Below are 22,190 nucleotides of genomic sequence, written 5' to 3'. Positions count from 1 at the left end.
GCGCGGACCTCTGGAGGTCGGAATTGGACCACGTTCCCCTAGAATTCTTAAATTTGGTGCCATTTTAAAGCCCGTTTAATGCTCTTCTTACTCCCATTACTTTCTACATTAAAATTTTTCTCGGTTTTTTTTTAAAGTAAAAGTGGTTTGAAAAAAGGCCGAAAGAGGTCCGAATTGAGCCACATTTCCCTAAATATTCTTAGTTTTAGTAAAACTTTTAAGCATCAAAAAAAGGTGAGTCACAATAATTCTTTACATTTTTCTTTGTTTTTAGCAATTAGGGGCTGATCTTCAAGAAAGCTTCAATGAAAAGTTATCAGAAAGATATTAAAATTACCTGATAAGACCTCAAATAGCTTCAAATGAGTAAAATAAAGAAGAAAACAGCCAAAAAGGCACAGCAGTAGCGTAGAACTTTCATCCTGCAGCTTTCACTCGTAGCTTAATCCTCCTCAAGTCACAAACTGACGACATCCACGCAGAAATAGCAATAAAATTGTACAGAACATGAATGAAGAATGTTGAAATATTTGCTCAATTGGTGTCTTTGGCGAATTTTGTATTTAATCAAAAACAATATTTGATGTTTGTATGATCTATTTTCAGTTCATTTTAAGCATTTTTTCAGAAAACTACATTTAACTTTATTTTTCTGTGAGTAATTTTACGTAAATTGGCGCCTGGAGGTTTCCACAAGCATAGAAAGGATTCTTGGGTTGTCTTGTCAAATATTTTACTGTAGTTTAGAAACTAATAAAATATCATTTGTACACCTAAATTGTTGTGGTCATTTTATTTTATTTATTTAAAATTGTTTTTAAGTAATTTTAACAATAAATAAAGTCAGTCAAACATTTCAAATGAGATTATTTTCTATATAATTTCTGAGAAATAATTTGAGGAAAATACAAAAGATAAAACGAATAATTTTTGAAATATTGCGAAGCATCGACTAAATGATCCGTACTGAGATGTGTAGCGACTTTGAAAGGTTTACATAATTTTCATCTCGAGCTGAAGCTTTTGATTTTTTTTATTACTCAAGGTGACGTCATCTCTTGAGTAGTATTGAATTTTAATAATCCCTGGAAAATTGAGCAGAAAATAAATGAAAATTATGGAAAAAACTAGAAGTTGTTGAATTAGATGGTAGCGGATAAAACATTGGCATGCAAGTTAGAATTGCTGAGCTTTCAACAAAAGCTCCGAAAAGTTTTCTCTGCGAATAAACACCAAATTTTGAAAAGAAAGTCATCATTAAACGATCTGAAAATGGATTTCTCCACAAGAAAAAATAAACAAATAAAATATTATTTTGATTAAATCTTTATTTATTTTGATGCAACTGATTTTCAAAAATATGATTTCATTGTCACGTTGACAGGCAAGTGTGACTGTTTACCTTTTTTTAGCTCCGAACAAAAATCAGCTAAAATCCTCCTTTTTCTTCTCTGAGCCTTACTTGGCGGAATATTTTTAGGTCGCAGGGGGCCGCGGAATACCTGGCGAAACTTTTCCGTGGTGACCTGCGCGTTCTGAGATTGAAAATCCCCCTTTTATCACAATGCATGCTGATGATGCGGATCCACCGGGCGGTAACTGTTCAGGCACGAGGAATGTCGAAAAAACTACCTCAAGTCCTGATCAGGAAATGCCCCTGGCCCCTGCGGATAACACCAATGCAGTCCCTTCGGGAGCTGAGATTTATGCCAAAGGATGGAAGAGAAAGCGAAGCCCCTCCGGTCCGGCAGTGAATGCACAAAATCATAACCTAAATCCGCCTGTTTCCACAAGAAATAGATTTGCCCCCCTTGACACCCAGACGAGCTCCTCGGCGACTCAGCCAAAGGACGAAAAACCCGTACCTATGTTTATCCGTGGCAAGGATTACATTCGTGGAGTCCACGCGATTATGACTGGCCTTAAGATCACGAAATATGACATAAAACTCCTCAAGGGGGGCTTGGAGACTGATGTGATCTCCAAGGAATTAAAGAATCTGAAATTTGACGTGAGGAATGTCACAAATTGCCGAAACAAACACGGCAATAAATCGTCTGCATTTATGTTGGAGGTGAATGTCAATGGCACTGGGACTTCTACTCACCCTATTTATGATCTGAGAAGATTTATGCACATGGTGGTCTCTGTTGAGGAGCCAGGAAAGTCGAGGGGCCCCGTCCAATGCCACAATTGTCAAGAGTTTGGGCACTCTAGAAATCGATGCCATCTCAAAGCAATCTGTGTCATTTGTGCCGGAAAACATAAAACTGCCGAATGCGATAAGGATAAGTCTGACACTAACAGCAGGAAATGCAACAACTGCGGCCAATCCCACACGGCCAATTATAAAGGATGCCCAATTTATCAACAATTCTATGAAAGAATGAACCCTCGCCAACGTCGGGAACAACGTGTAGCAAACTCTTTGCAACATAATTCCCCCCAAACGAACACACACACTCGTACTTTTGACAATGGCCAGTCCTTACGGACAGTGGCGGGGGGCACTTTGTCACCTGGGGGACCTACCTATGCCAACGTTTTGGCTGGCGGCTCTGTGATTTCCAACCAAGGATCTGGCGACACGATTCAACTCTTAATCATGATGCAATCAAATATGACTACTCTGCAAAACAGCCTGGCCGAGTTATGTAAAAAACAAAACTCCTTGGAAGAAAGCCTCCACGCCCTCTCTCGGAGCATGAACCAACTTTTGAATCGGAAATGATTAAACCGCTCAATGTCGCTTTATGGAACGCTAACGGGTTATCCCAGCATAAATTAGAACTGCAACTCTTCCTTGAGAAGTTAAAAATAGATATTCTTCTAGTGTCCGAGACGCATTTTACCACGATGAACTGTTTTAGACTCAGAAACTACATTGTCTACGATACAAAGCACCCTGAAGGGAGGGCCAGGGGTGGTACAGCGGTAATTATTAAAAGAGGTATCGATCATTTTCTCCATTCAAATATCTCCACAAAGTCTATGCAAGCCACAAATGTTTCCGTGAAGATGCGCACGGGTGACTGTATTTTCTCAGCAGTTTATTGCCCGCCAAACCTCAGTATTAAACAGGAGAATTTTAATGCCTTTTTTGATACCCTAGGGGTGAAATTCATCGTGGGCGGCGATTTCAATGCAAAACACAATTTTTGGGGCTCCAGATTGATCTCCCCCAGGGGCAGAGAATTGTATTCTTCCATCCGTGGCAAAAATCTTCAGTGCATCTCTCCGGGAAGCCCCACTTACTGGCCCACGGATAGGAATAAGGTTCCCGACCTTATTGACTTTGCTGTGTCAAAGGGAATAAATGCTGGGAGAGTATCCTGCAGTGCGTGTTACGATTTGTCGTCCGACCACTCACCTGTCCTCATTACTGTAACTAGTGAAAGCGTTCCGATCCTGCGTGGCGGGGCCCGGGGTGCCACAAACTGGGCAACTTTTCGAGAGAAATGTGAGCCCCTGTGCAACTTGAATGTCCCTTTGAAGTCCCCTGAGGATATCGACTCTGCGGTGAGTTTGTTGACTGGAGCGATAGTTGAATCAGCAAGGGCGGCCACCTCTAGGGGTGCTGATTCTACTGCAGAGAAGCTACTTGAAAGTGCGGAGGTTTCGGATCTGATCCAAGAGAAGAGGTCTCTAAGAAGGGAATTTATGAGGAATCGCTCCCCGAGAACTAAGGCTCGCCTGAACTGTATAACGAAGACCCTGAAACTGGTTCTCAAACAAAAGTCCGATGAGGAGATGTCAAATTATATCAGGGAGCTCGATCCGGAGAAGAGAGATGTGCACTCGCTATGGAGAGCTACAAATAGGGCTAAGCGCCCGGTGCAGCACCAGCCCCCTCTGCGCATGGATGATGGCTCCTGGGCTCGCAGTGGACAAGAGAAGGTGGATGCCTTTGCGAGGCACTTCAGTGAAGTTTTTACTCCGTTCCCTGGTGTGGACGACTGTGATTTACCACCTGCGCATTCCCCGGATGTACCTGCCGTGCATGACAATTTCTCACTGGATGAAGTTAAGGCTGGAGTTAAGTCTCTGAAGTCCAAAAAGGCCCCGGGTCTCGACGGGGTTGGCGGCAAGCACCTCAAGGAGCTCCCTATTGTGGGTCTCACACTCCTCCTCTATATTTTCAACGCCATTGTCAGGGTGGGCTATTTTCCTGAACAGTGGAAGATAGCAAAGGTGATCACCATCCTAAAGCCAGGAAAAGATGCCAACAGGGTCTCATCGTATCGGCCCATCAGCCTCCTCCCAGTGATGGGGAAATTTTTTGAGAAGTTGTTTCTTAGGAGACTGAACCCGTTCTTGCACAGCCAGGGCCTGATCCCGGACCATCAATTCGGATGCCGCGCACAGCACTCCACCATTGAGCAGGTCCATCGCGTGGCGAAGGAAGCACAGTTGGCTTTGGATCAGAGGAAATTTTGTTCGGCTGTTTTTATTGACATATCGCAGGCGTTTGACCGCGTCTGGCACAGGGGACTTCTATTCAAGCTGGAGAACTGGCTCCCTCGGCAGTGCTTCAGGGTGCTGCGATCGTATCTCTCGCACCGACAATTTTTCATCCAACATGGGAGCTCCTTGTCCGAGAAGTTTCCTATAAAGGCCGGCGTACCCCAGGGTAGCGTCCTGGCGCCGTTACTCTTCCAACTGTACACATCGGATATTCCCACTTCGGACTACGTTTCTATGGCGACTTACGTGGATGACACCGCCCTGATGTGCACGCATATTAACCCTCTGACCGCCTCCCGGGAACTTCAGGATCTTCTCCTGCTTATTCAGGAGTGGTTTAGAAAATGGGGCTTTAAGGCCAACGAACAGAAGTCAATCCATGTGACTTTCTCCCTAAAAAAGAGAAACTGCCCTAGGGTGACACTCAATGGTTCCTTCATTCCGCAACAGGATTCCGTCAGGTATCTGGGAGTAAATCTCGACCGAAGGCTATGCTGGAAGGACCACATATCTGCCAAATTAAAACAAGCCAAAATCAAATTTGCCAAGCTCTACTGGCTGCTTGGGCGGCACTCTGGACTTTCTTTGGCCAACAAAGTTTTGATCTTCAAATCAGTCATTTGCCCTATATGGCTGTATGCAGCTCCTCTGTGGGGCTCCGCCTCTTCTTCTAGAATAAAACAGATCCAGGGTTTCCAGTCAAAATGCCTAAGGACTTTGGCTGGGGCTCCTTGGTACATGAAAAACCTTTGCATACACAGGGACCTGGGTGTTGACACTGTGGAGGAGGCTATTGCGAAAGCTACTGGCAACTACAGAGAGCGTTTGGTGACCCACCCGAATATACTTGCGAGAGACGTACTGAGCGGACCCGGGCTGAGACGTTTGAAGAGGAAGGATCTATGTGTGAAACGTTAGTTATCAGTGCTATTGAGTGTTTTGTTTAGGCTGGGAATTTGTTCCTGGTCAAAATTTTTGTTGTGGGCATTTAGCTCTTTTTGTGCGCTTTCAATTAATTTGTGATTTAATGTATTTATTGTCTCACGACAGATCATACAAATAAATTTTCTTTCGATAATGAAAAAAAAAAAAAAAAAAAAAAAAACATCCGAACTTTTATATCCATTTATAGAATTGACCATCCTTGCCACAAAATTAGCATTCACTGCTGATGCTACATGACATAGATATGTTATGTATACATAGTTTCTACAATAGGAATACCTACCCCACATAATAGACTTCGCCTTTGTTAGTAGGATATATAATCCTTATATTTCTAAAATGTCAAACTCTCCTCCAACATTAAAGAAAGTTTAGGAATAAAAGTCTAAAAGTGTCACCACGAAAATGACTTCAAATTTATCCTTTTATCGCATTCAAATTGGCTTCTCCACGATTGGCTCTAGTGAATTTTTTTCTCCCGAGGAAAATTAGACTGTGAATGGGTCCATTGGGTGGATGTTCTTTTCTCTGTTATATATACACTATAAAAGCCCTCCCGGTCTGCTGATGAAATTGTTTAATTTAGATAAAAGAACGAAAGAGACGTCTCGCAAATAAAAATACTTTGCAAATCTACCCCTCTTTCTCCGCTATAGAAGAAAAAGGAAGAGCTCTTAGGCTCCTATCAATTGAAGTTTTATTCGAAATATCTGCACTCAAGCCTCTTAGGTTGTGTGTGTATACCAAGGAGGAATTTCATTAGTTAATTTAAACAATTTAATTAAATTCTTCTGCAAGCAAAATCTCAACCCATCCCACCCTTAACATTGCTTTCGCCTTTGCCCATCTTGGTAGTCAATTCATTTGGAATAAAAGGGTCAGGGAAAATGTGGTGGGGAAATGTGTAGAGGGAAGCTTTCTGATGAAAATGTAAAGGAAAAACGGAGGGTTCCTCATGACATGTATACGAAAACACCATAAAGAAGATGATGCAAATTTTCGATTTTTCTTCTGTGTCAAGGATATTGCCATTTCACTCCAAGACAGCAAAAATACTGGTAAGTTTCACTTACGGGCTGTGATTCTTCCTTCAGAGGTCAGTCTAAGTGTGATATTTGATATAAGTTTGGTGGTGCAAACTCTGGGGGAAGGCTAACTCGCGCATTGGCTGTGATTCGTGGCGCGAGTCATCCTTCCCCAGAGTTTGCACCATCAAACTTATATCAAATATCACACTTAGACTGACCTCTGAAGGAAGAATCACAGCCCGTAAGTGAAACTTACCAGTACATTCCCTTTTCTGATTAATCCATACTCTGCAGCTATCTATTAGACTTTGCATTTACATATATCTAACTTGGCCTCTGAAGGAAGAATCACAGCCCGTAAGTGAAACTTACCATGTACATTCCCTTTTCTCCTTAATCTGTACCATGTAGTTATATATATTTATATTTTACCGTTATATTTTACTTTGCATTTACATTTATACTTATATACCTTATATATAAGGCGCCCCGCTTCGCGGGGCGCCAAATAGTTAGCGTGCTAATTAAACTTACAACTATATATATTTATATTTTACCGTTATATTTTACTTTGCATTTATATTCATATACCTTATATATAAGGCGCCCCGCTTCGCGGGGCGCCTAAGACTTTGCGTATTAATTAAATAAAAAATTAAAACCCTTATATCTCCTGAACGGCTCCATAGATTTTCTTAAATAACCTGTTGTTGGAAAGGTCTTGACCTCAGCTATAACATACTGAAATTTTAACGAAATGCATAGTACAGTTTTTGAGATATCTAGACTTAAAAATTTTGGATATGCAAGATATTGACTTTAGCGCCTCGTGCGGTCATTTCTCGAAATTGCAATGTTCTAGACATTTGTAGGGCTTCACGAAACCTTTTATTTGCGCTTGAGTTGATCAAAATCGGACCTGTAGAACCCGAGATATGACATGCTAACTTTGGAAGGCTATATCTCGAGAACGGCGACATAGATTTTCTTCATTTTTGGCATGGAGCTAGATAATATAGTCAGCTATAACATATTAAAATTTGAAGAAAATGCATAGTGCAGTTTCCGAGATATTCATCGAAAAGTAATCGAAAATTTTGTTTTTGGTTATAGGCCCTCTAGTGGTCACTTTTGGAACTTCTGATGTTCTAGAGAGTTGTAGGGCTTGTTGAGATCTTTCGTTTGAGCCCAAGTTGATCAAAATCGGTCAAGCCGTTTTCGAGTTATGGTCGATTTTCGATGAAAAATTGTGACGGTCATATTGGCTAAACGGCTTGACCGATTTTCGAAAATGAGGTATCATTGGAAAGGTCTTGATGGCCCCTACAACATATCAAAATTTCAGATTTTTAGCTATTACAGGGGCTTAGATATAGCAAAAACAAAATTTAGAGGTTATCCAAAATGGCGGACGGGGGGGTGGGGGGGTGGATTTGACCGCACCATCAGACGACATCAGGCCGATATACTAACTTTGCCTTTGACCGCAAGTCTCTATCTATTACCGTTCTCTTGTAATTAAGCGTCAAACTACGGCCGGCCGGACGGCCGGACGGCCGGACGGACGGACGGCCGGAAAAAAAATTTTTTGACATACGTTTTTTGGAATGTGGGGACCCTAATTCGTGCTCATCCCAAGTTTGAGCCCGATCGGACAACATTGCATTTTAGGTGGTACACAGAAGCTGTGCTATTCTTTTCTTCGAAAGAATCACAGCTAAAAAGCTCCATCAGATCTACCACCCACTTGTTGCCCCCGTTACTCACTACTACGTGTGGTGTAGGAGAAAACGGCAGCGTCGAGTTTGTCACCACAAAGAAAAAGCTCAGCCTGGAAGCATAAAAATATTTCCATGCATATATGTACCTTTTACAGAATATACATCCATATATATAGCTTTGCTTATGTGATATTACACCGAACACAAATTACTCCATAAATTTTTACCAATTCAACGCATATAATATGCCGAAGCAAAAAAAAACACAACGCTTAATAATGAGGCACCAGTAAATTTACATAAAATGTAAATTTAACCCCAAAAAGAAGCTTCGGAGTTGAGTGAGAGAAAAGCTTTTTTTTAACTTTTTATCTTTAAGGAATATCGTCCGAAAATGTACTCAGAACCCGATAGGGAGAAAATTTGCTCTTTTCCATTTCTTACGGACTAATTTATTAATGTTTGAGATAAAATTCTAAGAGAAAACTCAAAAGAATGTAAGACAAAAAAAAAGTTCAATTAACACCAGACACGGCAAGAGTACCTGCATACATATAGGGGGAAACAGGGATACTTGGTAAGTTTTTTATGGGAATTATTTTCTTGCTTCTGACAGACTTTTGAGAATATCTAGCCTCAACTGTATATAATAAAAAATTCTATATATTATTACAATAGCTTTTACCTAAAAACCTTTAACATCATGGTTTAGAAAATTTAACAGTGTAACTTTTTATGTATAGTAAAAAGCTCTATCCTCATCTAGAAGACAATGAGTTCTGACATAATATAAAGAGAAAAAAAATTAACTTTGATATAGAAAAATTCCACAAATTGTTTTAATTTTTAATCAAAGTTCAGATTCAGATTCAGATTTTTATTTGAGGCGAATGCGTATAGTCGCTTTCATCCCACTGCGACCTGAAAGGTCTATTGTGGAAGGGTCCTCGGTTCTTTATCATCATTATCTGATATATTGAAGATCGATATTGCCCAAGCCGAACGACAGCTCGCGGCAATTTCTTTCCTCATTGATCGGAATCGATCGCCAAAGGGTAGGCAAATGTTTCCATTCACCCTATCACAGAATCAACAAAGAGCGCTCAGAGGGTTATCATTTGTGAAACTGGATTTGTGTACAGATTGGAAAGTCATCTAGGTGTTACTTTCGTTCTCCGTATTTGATGCAAGAGGGCCATTGTTTTTTGTGGATGAGAGTGCATCATCTCTTTCTCTCAATCCAACAATCTGACCAACGTGTACCACTACAACGTTAGCCAGGCAGGGGCATTTTCATCTCTGTTTTTCGGCGTTCGCTTCCGTGTGCCTGAGAGAGACATACCCACAGCTGTGGACAGAGATACCCAGCGTGAATACAGCATGCCTTCTCGGCGAGCACAGTACGATGTTTGCCTATCGAGATACAAACATCCTATCCCTTTACGGGCGGTACCGTCTGTATTCGAACCAGAGACTCTATGGACACAACTCGAGTGTTCTATCCACTGCTCCCTGGGCCCCTTCTTAATCAAAGTTAATCTGATTAAAGAAAATCTCTATCTTGGATGAAAAGAATGAGAATAAAATGTACGGGTAAGCTGACCAAGCTTACGAGAGCTGTGTTTCTTTCAGTGTACCAATTTTGTGAGAGCAAACTAGAACGCGTATTTGTTTAAATACATGCAAAGTCGGGAAAAGTTGAACAGTCACCCCCAAGAAATCTTTAAAACGCCATATCTCGGGAACGGCTCCATAGATTTTCGAGTTTGAGCTATCGTTGGAAAGGTCTTAACCTCAACTACAATATATTAAAATATGAAGTAAATCGATAATGGCATTTTCGAAATATTCGAGTTCGAAATTTTTGAAAATTTTGATTTTGACTTTAGCGCCTCTCGCGGTCATTTCTCGAAGTTGCAATGTTCTAGACATTTGTAGGGCTTCACGAAACCTTTCATTTGCACTTGAGTTGATCAAAATCGGACTTGTAGAACCCGAGATATGACATGCCAACTTTGGAAGGCTATATCTCGAGAACGGAGACATAGATTTTCTTCATTTTTGGCATGGAGCTAGATAATATGGTCAGCTATAACATATCAAAAAATGAAGCAAATCGATAATGGCGTTTTCGAGATATTCATCGAAAACTCATCGAAAATTTTGTTTTTGATTTTTGGCCCCCTAGCGGTCACTTTTGAAACTTCGGATGTTCTAGAGAGTTGTAGGGTTTGTTGAAAGCTTTCATTTGAGCCCGAGTTGATCAAAATCGGTCAAGCCGTTTTCGAGTTATGGTCAATTTTCGATGAAAAATTGTGGCGGCCATATTGACTAAACGGCTTGACTGATTTTCGAAAATGAGGTATCGTTGGAAAGGTCTTGATGGCCCCTACAACATATAAAAATTTCAGATTTTTAGCTGTTACAGGGGCTGAGATATAGGCAAAACAAAATTTTGAGGTTATTCAAAATGGCGGACGGAGGGGTGGGGGGGTGGATTTGACCTCATAATCGGATGTCTTCCGGTTGATATTTAAACTTTGCCGTTGACCGCAAGTCTCTATCTATCACCGTTCTCTTGCAATTTAAGTTTATAATCCGGACGGACGGACGGCCGGCCGGCCGGAAAGATTCTTATTTTTGGCGCATACGTTTTTTGGAATGTGGGGACCCTAATTCGTGCTCATCCCAAGTTTGAGTCCGATCTGACGACTTTCGATTTTGCTCGGTACACAAAAGCTGTGTCTGAAAGAAACACAGCTAATTAGGATTCTATAAAGTCGCTTTATGCTTCAAGCCTGTCCATGTACATGAGGGACAAAAAAACCACGAATAAAAAAAAGAGAATCCAGTAGACATTCCAATGAGTCAATTAACTTCTATGACATCTTCATTTATTCCGCGCCTGTCTAAATATTTTGGGTCTTGATAAAAATTTTATCTCACCGATTCGAAGAAAACTTTAGGCAAATATAGAGGTGATAGATACATAGTATATACCAACTATGTGTATATAATACACCTTAGACCACTAACAGTTTGAAACAAACAAAAAGAAAATTTTGTCTCTAGAAAAAAAATCAGAGACAAAAGATCTTATACGATTCTTACTATATTTTTGTTTAAAATCTCGCGAAAGAAAACAATTATGTTAAAAATTATTTCTAACTGTTTCAGTCAATTATTAAATTAATAATTTGAGTTTTATGTTGTGATAAAAAATTATAATAATGATTATTGAACACTTCCGGTTATTACGAGATAATTAAAAATTATGAATATCATTTGTGAACGTCATTCGAATGCAATACATTCTCTCCCATTTTTCCCGAGAGAGCCAAGCCAAAAGCAAAAAAAATATCACTGTTATGATAGTTTTTAAAAAAAGCAAAGGAATGACAGAAGAATATAATTTGAACATTTGTGCCTGCTGTAGTAAAATGCTGAGACATCAACGCTGTTGTAAAATAATCGATTAATTATAATATGTAAAAGATTTCACGATAGAAAACCCGAGCGAAGCATGAATTAGTTGGTGTTCCACTTCGTGGCCAACACCAAGTATTGTAATCGTCGGAAAAACCGACCACCTCAGATCGGGCTCAAACTTGGTATGAGCACGTTTCAGACAACCCACATTCCAAAAATGGTGGTGGAAAATTTTTGATCCGGCCGGCCTGCCGGCCTGCCGGCCTGCCGTCCGGTGGTCAACATTTTGCATTATATCTCGAGAACGGTAACAGATAGAGACTTCCGGTTTGATGTTTTCTATAGAAATGTGGGTGTAAAATTTCATTTTTTCGCATTTTCAAAATCCAAGATGGCCGCTGTCCGCCATTTTGAACTACCGTCAACCACTTCCCTTATAGCTAGAGGTCTGAAATTTTAGTATGTTGTAGAGCTTAGTGAGACATTTTCATCGATAATTCATACTTGAAAATCGGTCAAGCGGTTTAGCAAATATGGCGGCCTAAAGCAAAAAGTGTTTTTTCGATATAACTCGAGAACGGCTTGACCGATTTTGACCAACTCAAGCTCAAATGAAAGGTATTGTGAAGCCCTACAACTGTCTAGAACATTTCAAGTTTCAAAAGCATCCGCAAGAGGCGCTAAAGACAAAAACAAAAATTGCCTAAATTTAAGGGGCAATATCTCCGAACATCTGTTATAGATTTCCTTTAAATTTTAATATATTGTAGTCTGACTCAATATCTTTCACCAGCCCGAAAATGAAGAAAATCTATGTCGCCGTTTAGAAGATATGGCCATTTGAAAAATTCTTGAATTTGAAAAGTTCTAAGAGCTATATCTCCTGAACTGCTTGACCGATTTTGCTCATCTTAGTATCAAATTAAAGGTTTTGCAAAACTCTACAACTTTCTAGAACATTAGAATCCTGTAGAACCATTCCTTCAGAACAAAAAATGCGAAAAACCGTTTCGGTAAAACAAAAATCCGCCATTTTGTGTTCTGGAGGTGACCTTGAAAATTATTGAAATTCATGTCAATTTTTAGCATGTTTTAATACCTTTCCAAAACTGGTCAAGAAATTTCTGTAGGTCTTATAGAACCAGAGATATGACAATTTTTATCCATCAAATTGCCGAATTTTACAAAAAAATCAAAGTCTACTAATTCTGCTCACAAATCGCATTACAACGCATAAACAAACTTCTACACGTGTGGGACACCAACTCTAATAACTGGACGCGTTATGATTGACTTTTAAATTCACCTAATTAGAAATTTATATACACACAAAAAAAATATTTTCTTCATCCAATGATTTCTATGTATGTGGATCACCAACAAAATGATTTTTGCTCTGCGCATTTTGGTCTTTTATATGAGATGAAGACTACACGATGAATCTCCATGGCGCTGCTACACTTAATTACCATATTTTTCCAATGACAATATTTTACATTTGCTTGACACTATTAACAAATTCTAAACCACAAATATATTTAAATTATTTTAGTTTCGCCCGATCTCTTTTAGTCACATATTCCCGCGGGTTTGGATATTATTAAAGTTCTTGCGAAAGATTTTTTTTTATTCAAAAACATTTTCTACGTATAGTTCTTGTAATTTTATATACTCAATTAGGGTTGAAAAGTACATACAAATTCAATTCAATTAATGATCGATCATTGCAAGCAATTTACTAGGATATGGAATTTTTGTAACATCCCTTAATTGGCTGTCATTTCCCCAAAACTCCAAAAAATATAATGGAATTTGAGAAGCTTTTATGTAAACTATGGAGGTAGAAATATTGTACATTATGTAGTTTTTTATGCAAACGTGGTTCGTTTTTTTTTCTTCTAAATATTGAATTCCACTATTTTACATAAGTTTTTTTCAGCGAGTTTTTAATGTAAAATCCCCAGAAAGCAATAGAATCTTATCGTGACATTCCCCAATAATTTTTCAAACTTTTCAAAAAGAGAACATAATGTATAAATACTTGTCTACATTCATAAGTTCGAGCAGAAAAAAAGAACTCATTCAGAGCACTTAAAGTGCAATTAAATAAAACGTGCCTTTGCTATCTTATCGATATGGCATTCTTGAGAAAGTTCAGCAAAGTCCCCGAAAAAAAGGTACTACACAAGGCATTCAAAGTGAAAAATCCATAAGAAAGAAATTAGCGTTCAACATGGAAAAATAATTGTCACCCTCCTAGTATTTGACTTTGACAATTTTTTGCAAAAGACTTGTTAGCATAAAATACTAATTATCCAATTCATCTGTATACGTATGGGTATATACTTATATAATGTCACATAATTAGTGCTTCGTTCATTCCGAAAACTCCAAGTTAAAGCGTCGCAAACCTAAATTGAGGCAAAGAGCTTACACGAGCAGATAGACCCGGTCAGAATTTAAATAAGATAATTTTTTATCTCAACAGAAACAAGAGAAGTGGCCAAAAAGCGAAAAACCACGACTTTGAGATAAATTCTATAAAGGGGCGAGTCAGATGTGGTTATAATATACCCACATATGCAGTATTGAAATGTTGAATTATCCTAAAAAAAAAACTTGGAAGAAGAGACTTTGAAAAAAACTTTAGCTCTTCTCTGTTGTGAACTTTATCTTCAAATCCTTATTTTCGAGACTTGACAATATTTTTTTTAAATCAATGAAATACGAAAAATTATGAAATGGAAAATATTTAAAATGTATTATTTTCACTACACAGAAAATAAAAGTTCGTAGCATTGTTCGTCAAATTTCGTGAAAAGTTCGTAACTCCAATGCTTTTACATGGGAAAATTCACCTCCAGGTTCGTAAAATGGGGTTAACCTCCCTGGGAGTGAGACCCCATTTTACGAACCTGGAGGTGAATTTTCCCATATAAAAGCATTGGAGTTACGAACTTTTCACGAAATTTGACGAACAATGCTACGAACTTTTATTTTCTGTGTAACATTGAAAATATCTTAGGTATATTCCAAAATTTCACATTAACCCAAATTCGAATCGAATAGATTCGGTTAAAATAAGAGTTTTAGAAATTTTTACACAGAATTTGAAAAATTTGGTTGAGAACTGATTTTTCTAGACAATTTTAGAATTCGCGAAGATTTCAAAAAATTCTTACGCATATTGGGATTAATATGTTGCAAATAATGTGAATACAATGGAGAATACTTTGTAGAAAATGTGAAGGTAATTCAAAACAAAAAAAATCACATTTTCCCCGTGATATGATACACATGATGTACATACATAATTGTCTTACATCTAGGCGCCCCGCGCACTCTTCTAATCAAATTCATCTATGAAGATCGTTTGGGATCGTTAGAAAGGCACATGAAAAAGCTTCATGAATTTTATAGCTATAGAGACACACCGCAATTCATTGCCTACATCCTACTCCTCTGTTTTTCTTATGCTCACCCCCCCCCGCCCCTCTTTGGTTTGTTCTCTTTGTCATATCTGCCGTGATTCCCTGATATATATCGCACCCCCTCGCCATGGTGAATTTTTATGGCATTATCAATCAGTGGGTGATGGAGTGAGCGCGGTGGCGTGCTCGCATCATCGTCGTCTAAATTGTTGCAGGATGTTAAGAGAAAGAAGACTATTTTATGTTTCCGTGATATCTCAATATTCTGCCGCAATATTAAACGCTGCCACAGGGAGAGGAATTGAGGCAAATGATTCGATAAATTGCCCCCCATCCTTAAGGTTCAACACAGACTAAGGAAAAAAATAAGCTTCAGAGTTACTCTATGAATTTTTCATCCACTATTTTGCGATTTATAGCATGATTTTAAACGCTTGAATGTGAAGCAAGTTTAGTATGGCATACATAAATCTTTGCGAGAGAGCATCCGCAACGAGAAGCGCCTTATTAATTTACCTTATTGAGCAAAAGGCCAAATACTTTGTATAATTTAATACGCATCGAATTTGAACTTTTGGAATAATTTAACAAAACCAAAAGACTTATTGAAGATTTCTCTCTCTCAACTCAACTTAATCGTGTGGCGTTACAGCCTGAGGACGCCTACGCGCCGACATTCCATACACACATTAAGTGATGGCTGGATGTTTCGGCAACTCACATCATTCCATCTCTCTTCTCCACACACACACGACATACAAACACTCCTTGTCTTACACATTCATGTTACTTGAGAAGTGTGAATATTATAAAATATCATATTGTATCTGCGTATATATGCATAAAAGCGTCTTGTTATCGAACTCCCCAGAGTCGATCGGAGTGAAGAACAAAAAAACTGCCATGTAAACCAATCAACTTTTTTTTATACTGCTGGACGTCGTCGCAAGGAAGGCGCCAACAGTCTTGACGACCGCACAGAATTACCAAATCAAAAACACACAATATATAGTAAAATAACTTGGATGAAATGGAAGAAAAACGGTAAAGAGATTCTTCACTATTCAAACTGCCATGTGACTAACCCAAAAAACATCCAGGTGGGGGAGCTCTTATAAGTTAAACTCTTCAAGCTGCTATATACTCTCTTCAGCTTTGGCACACGACTCTGAAGATTTTGCTTGGCTCTTGTCTTAAGGAGAGGCATGAAAAGTTAAAGGTTGTTGGTGAAAGATTGCAATACTGGACCCTACAAATATGATTTAATTTAACAAAGTGGTTGTAGTGTTTAGGTTAAGTTCAAGCTTCACTTTATAGAATTTCTAAAAAGAACTTTAGGTAAATTCAGGAAATCAAAGAAAACGTAAGAAAAAACGTAATCAGTAAAATAGTTAAGCGAATAACCGTAACCAAAGACCTAAACTTTAATTTTTTTGCAGTTAAACAGCATTAAGTTTTCTTAAATTATTTCTGATTTGTAATAACGTAAACCTAAGCTTATGTATTTTTGACTAAAGGTATCAAGGTTAGTAAAAAATCATAAAAATGACTTGGCTTATAATAAATCGAAAATAAGTTATTTTAATTTAATGTAATTGTATGGGAATATTTATTGTCTAGATTTTCCAAAATTTTAAAACTTTACGCTTATCTACAATAAAAATGTTTAAAATGTTTTTGAAAAGTCCCATCACATATTGTCACAACAAATTGTATAAAAACAATAAAATTTCTCACAGAAAAATATAAGTTAAATCTCTTATTTTAAGATAAACAAGAAAAGCTTGAAAGTATCACAAGTGAAAAATTTTCATGATATATATAAACTTTTCAATGCAACAAATACTTTATGGAACTTTCATCATCTGTTACAAAGTACATACTCTCAACTTGATGTTTCTTGATGATGGTTTCACTGAAGAAGTATTATATATATGTAGGTACTGGGTACAACAAATATTTGTACATTTGATTCTTTGTCAGTTAAAATAAATAAATGCGATGCCTCTCAAAGTTATTTGCCTCTTAGCACTAGAGCGTTGAATTTCATCCATCAATAACAATGTTCAGCTCCCGTTGATGAGGTCACAACACTGTACAAGTTGAATCTTCTACCGCGCGCTGGACAATTTTCATATACGGTATTTTAATTAATAATTTCCTCTTGGCGGTTGAGAAAAAGAAAACAAGAACGACATTGGAGGTATAAAAGCACAAAAAGCTTATTTGTTCTTCTTGATGGGGTCTTGCGTGCACGTTGCGTTAGGGATTTTGTTGGAAAGTAAAACAAAGAGAAAATTATTTTTTGTTACCTAGCCTGAAAGGGAAACTTAAGAAAAAAAAATGGGATATTATAATTTCCCTCCCGCATGTTGTGGAATGAAATAAAAAGAGTAACTTTTTCTTACAAAAAGCACGATAAAAACAGAGAGTAGAAGAGACAATTAAAATAGAGTTGGTTTTGCTTATAGAGAAGCTAAAAGAAAATTGCAGAAAAGCCAATATTTCGGAATGCTCGTTAAAGTTCCACGGTAAAGTTTCCCGAAAGCTTTCTATATGGAATAGAACAAACAAGAATATAAGTCATTTTGTCAGCAATACTCGCAGACTAGACAGGAAGTTCTGATGAGGAACTTTCGAACTCAAACAGAGATTTTGAAAATTACATCCCATTTACGACCAAAGGTCCCCTTTTGATATGATCGAAAAAAAATTTTTGTTGATATTTCATATGTAGGACAATACATCTCAATTCTCTATATCATCACTACTCATGGTGGAATTCCATCAAAACTTATTGTTTGTTTACGACTTCTCTCCAATTCATTTCCAATTATTCTACATGGCTATCAAACAGCAATGTTGAACCAATTGTCACTTTAATTTGGTGCAGACCACACAATTGGTGGCACCCATTCGTATATAGCGCGGGAATCCCACAATATCAGCCCCCACGTATCTACCCACCACACTTTGGCAATGGTTTCCCACACATTCGAATTTTCCATCCACCATTTAGATAAACCCCCTCCGGACACCTCCGCATTTTCATTGCATTGCACAGCAAATCAATTTTCTATTTTTCACCGCAATTTAGCAGCCATCATTTTCCTCGGCATTCGTTGCTTCGAGTGCAAGAAAGCAACACGTTAACGACTTGAGGAAAATACAGCAAAAATAACAAAAAATAAGGATCTTGTAAAAAAAAATTTTATCTTATTTTTTTATAGTTATTTCACCCAGATTTGCTATTTGTAGATAGTAGGTATTATAAAAGTTTTAATTTTCATAAGGTTTAAATGAATTCGGTTAAAGGAACATTTTAAGAATTTTTTATGTAAAATTTTAGGAATATTGGCTAAGAATTCACTTTTCTATCAAATTTGCAGTTAATTTTCGTAAAAGTTTCAAGAAGTCTGCCGACGTCTCTTATAATCTTCCTTCTTCTAGATGTCTAAAAAAAATAGAGATATAAACTTTTATTTGAAATTAAGTTTTTTTTTCAAATATTGTTATTATTCATATACAGATATTTTTCCCGAGGATAAAAAAAATATTTCTATGTTTGTTTGTGTATAATGTGCGCCACGTGTGAAATACCAAGTAATTCAATTCCATAATAATTCCCATAAGAGATCAATTTCTTCGAACTTATACTTTCTTTTTTTTTCACTAACCAAGTAAATATACTTGGCAGAATCATAAGTATACTGTGTACAAGGTTCGAGTATTAAATTGAAAATCAATACGAAAGCGGTAGGGTGAATGAAAAGACAAATAAATAGGCAGGTATGGTATCCTATATGTATGTTTATTATACTGCACAGAATTCCACATGCCCTAATGTATAGGTAGGACGTATTATAATTAATTTGTTGGACTCACAATAGCTACGATTTTATTATGAATTTATGTAGTTATAGTGGATAAATGTAGCTTGACCATTTAGGCGACAAGGTCAGAGAAGAAAGGTTATACACTATCACAGTCCATTTCTATTGATTGTCTTTCATCGAACATTGTGCCCGAGCAAACGTTTGTCGACTGTAGTTGTCTGCTGGAGTTTCTTCCTTTCAATTCTGTGAAAATCCTTATTGAAATTCCCCTTCCGCCCCAACACGATTAATCAATAAATTATTGGAAAATCTCCAAGTTATTATTAAATACATTGAAGGCAAAACCTCAGTGAAAGGCATAGAATTTATTAAGATTGAGGGAACCTAAATAGAATAGAAATCCCCTCGTTTTGGGGCCGCATCGAGGGTAAAGCTGACTAAAAGCTTCCGAAGGGGGATCAATTAGATTGCCACCATTGTGGTATCTTCATTCATTTAGTTTATGGAATCACCAGTCAAAATTGACGAGAAAATCTATATAGAGCACCAGAAATGCCTGATAAATAATTCATAATCGTGACTTGCCGCCTTTTTCAGATTATTTACAAATTCAATTAACTAAAGACCTTTGGACTAATTTCTCGTCTATGTTGTAGGAAATTGTAGCTTCTCACGTTTTCGCCCTGTGAGTTTCTCACTTCCACGCTCCACAGAATTGGAACGTAACCCCTAAAGAAGCTTTTTTCTGCTCTTTTACGCAACTCACCTACACCTGAAAACTCGTAAATTGCTTGAAAATTTTCTTCAACACTTAAGGAAAATTATCCAGCTGAGAAAATTTAATTGGCATTTGATTGTACCATCAATTTGAAAACCTACCAATTATGACGGTATTTAAAGTAAAGTTTTGGAAGTTTCAAAAAGTCTTGAATCGTGAATGAGAATAATAAAGCACAATTTTTATTGATTTTATTGTTCTTACTTTTGAGTTCATTGTTGTTGTTGAAATTATCTATGAATTGTCCAATCAGACAATTTCAAAGTTTTTAAAAGGAGCCGTTTTATCTCTATGATCGAGTTTTTTTTTAAATAAAATAAAAACAGGAAAATGTTCATTTATTCATTATCTTTATAATGTTAATTCCTAATTAGAGATAACACACGTGAATCCATTAAAATAAATGGATATGCAAATACAAAATTTTCCCTTCAATCAAAAATTTTGTTAAAATACTTTAATAAAAAAGCAAGGCAAATTATTTTATTTCCCCGTCAACGAATGTTTTTTACACAAAAAATGTTAACTAAAATTGTGAACGGACATTATGTGTTAAAATTCAATTATAAAATAAGCGGACCTGAATATCGAGGATTCCAGTAACTAAATTGTTTTCTGGTCAGCAACTAAAATAACATTCAAAGTGAAATTTTCATTCAATTAAGCTGTATGTTGTACGAGGAGTGGGGTTGGTGGAGGGAGGGGGATGAAAACCTTTTTTTTATTAATGAAAATGTAGCAACATTAGGGATAGTGTAAAACGCGTAAAAAGTCATGTATACAACAGAAGTGATTTCAACGTTGAACCATTTCAACAAATGCCAAAAACAATGGGTCGGAAAATAATTCTTGTAAAAAAAGCATAAAAGGGAAATATCAAATGAAAACCAAATGAGATTAATATGATGTTGAGTTTGGGTGTATTATTTTGCTTAATGATTTTATTTGTTCATTTTTTTGTTCATACAAATGGTTTTAAATTAAAATTTCATTGAGCCCCACGTACGGATGGGTGGTTGTTTCGAGAAAATGCCCTCAAGTAATGGGTGGGGGTGTACTTGAGCTGAAATTGGTGCACGAGCATAAGAGAGAGTCGAAAAAATATATATAAATAAAATAAAATTGTTCAAGGGGTAGAACGCAGAGAATGTGGACGGGGGCTGGAGTCAGTATATGTATGGGGAGGGACTCTCTGTGGAGTGGAACATTATGGAAATTTTGGCTCATTTTCACCCCCTGCCGCACCCTCTCAGTTCGCCATCGAGGAACATTTGCCGAGTTGATATTTTATATTTATTCTCTCAAAGCCCCAGACACATCCCTCGTATCCAACCCCCTGCGAGTAACCCTTACAGACTCTCTCTCTCTCTTTTTATGTGGTAGTTTGGTATGTGCCAAGAGGACCATACCCTCATGCGGACTTGTCGTCAGTTTTTGAAGCCCTATATTGCCGTCATCCCTTGTCCTTCTTTACATTTTTGACAATTTTAAACACACAACACTACACCCCCATTCCTGCCGAATTGGACACCATTTTTGTGTCACATTTACTAACTTTCACTATTTGGTCCATGTCCCTGTTTTTTTCCTCAACATTCCCTATTTTCTTACACTATACGCCTTTATGTTAAAACCCTCAATAAAAGATTTATGAGAGCTATACATTATAATCCATTGAATTTCAACACTTCGGAGAAAATACTATCCCTGATTTATCAAAAATAAATTAACTATTTCGCATTTAAAAAAAACGTTTATTTATGATGATTGAGTATAAAACAGTAAGAAACTTGTTATCAAAGATAGATCATTGCCGAAATGATCATAGTTTTTGTGAAGAAAATTATGTACTTTTCTAGGCTATAGTAAAAAATTAAAGTCAATTTTTGTAACTTTTCTGAAATCCAAATATAATTTTTATTTTTATTTTGGCGCTACGTCCCATATAGGAACAGGGCCGGCCGCCCTATATGATGTTGTTGTTCTCCTTGCGGAGAAGTAATGGGCTGCCTTGCTAGATACTACCACGTGTGGGCCATTTTACGGATAGGAGTGTTATCAATCTCCTGATCCAACCGGTCAACGTGATCTAATTGCACGTTGGCGGATGGAGTGCGTTGCCGGGTTCTGTATTCGAACCGGCGACCTTTGGATGCGCACTCAAGCGCTCTATCCACTGCACCCCAGGCCCACCCAAATATACATAATACGTAACATTTTATGAATAAATCTGAATTTTCTCATCTTACCATAATAATATACTTAAATGGAAGTAAATTCATACATGTATAATTTATATTTTATATGATACCTAACCTACCTATATAAATAAAGTAGAAAGTCTTGGTCTAAAGTTTTCCTTTTAGTTGAGAAAACTTTTCATTTCAAATTTCCACAAAAAGGGAAGAGTATTGAATGAATACTGGGGTATCATAAGTCAACCTGCTCATCGTTCTTTTGGCAATGATGGAAGGATGTGGGTGGATTTCTTGGTTTTCAAGATTGGGAGAGTTTAATAAAAATTTTAATACTGTGGAAACTCACAAAACTTACGACTA

At 37.3% G+C, this 22,190-nt stretch overlaps 1 protein-coding gene across 2 annotated transcripts in view; it reads right to left on the bottom strand.

Moving 5' to 3' along the window:
* The window catches only part of LOC129789596 (irregular chiasm C-roughest protein-like), a 130,586-nt gene that overhangs the window by 105,869 nt on the left and 2,527 nt on the right, over positions 1 to 22,190 (bottom strand). The gene's annotated exons all lie outside the window — the stretch shown is intronic.

The sequence above is a fragment of the Lutzomyia longipalpis genome, chromosome 2 (assembly GCF_024334085.1).
Source record: "Lutzomyia longipalpis isolate SR_M1_2022 chromosome 2, ASM2433408v1".
NCBI classification, from domain to species: Eukaryota; Metazoa; Arthropoda; class Insecta; order Diptera; family Psychodidae; genus Lutzomyia; species Lutzomyia longipalpis.
The sequence above is the reverse complement of the archived record's forward strand: the minus strand, read 5'-3'. Positions and strand labels throughout refer to the sequence as shown.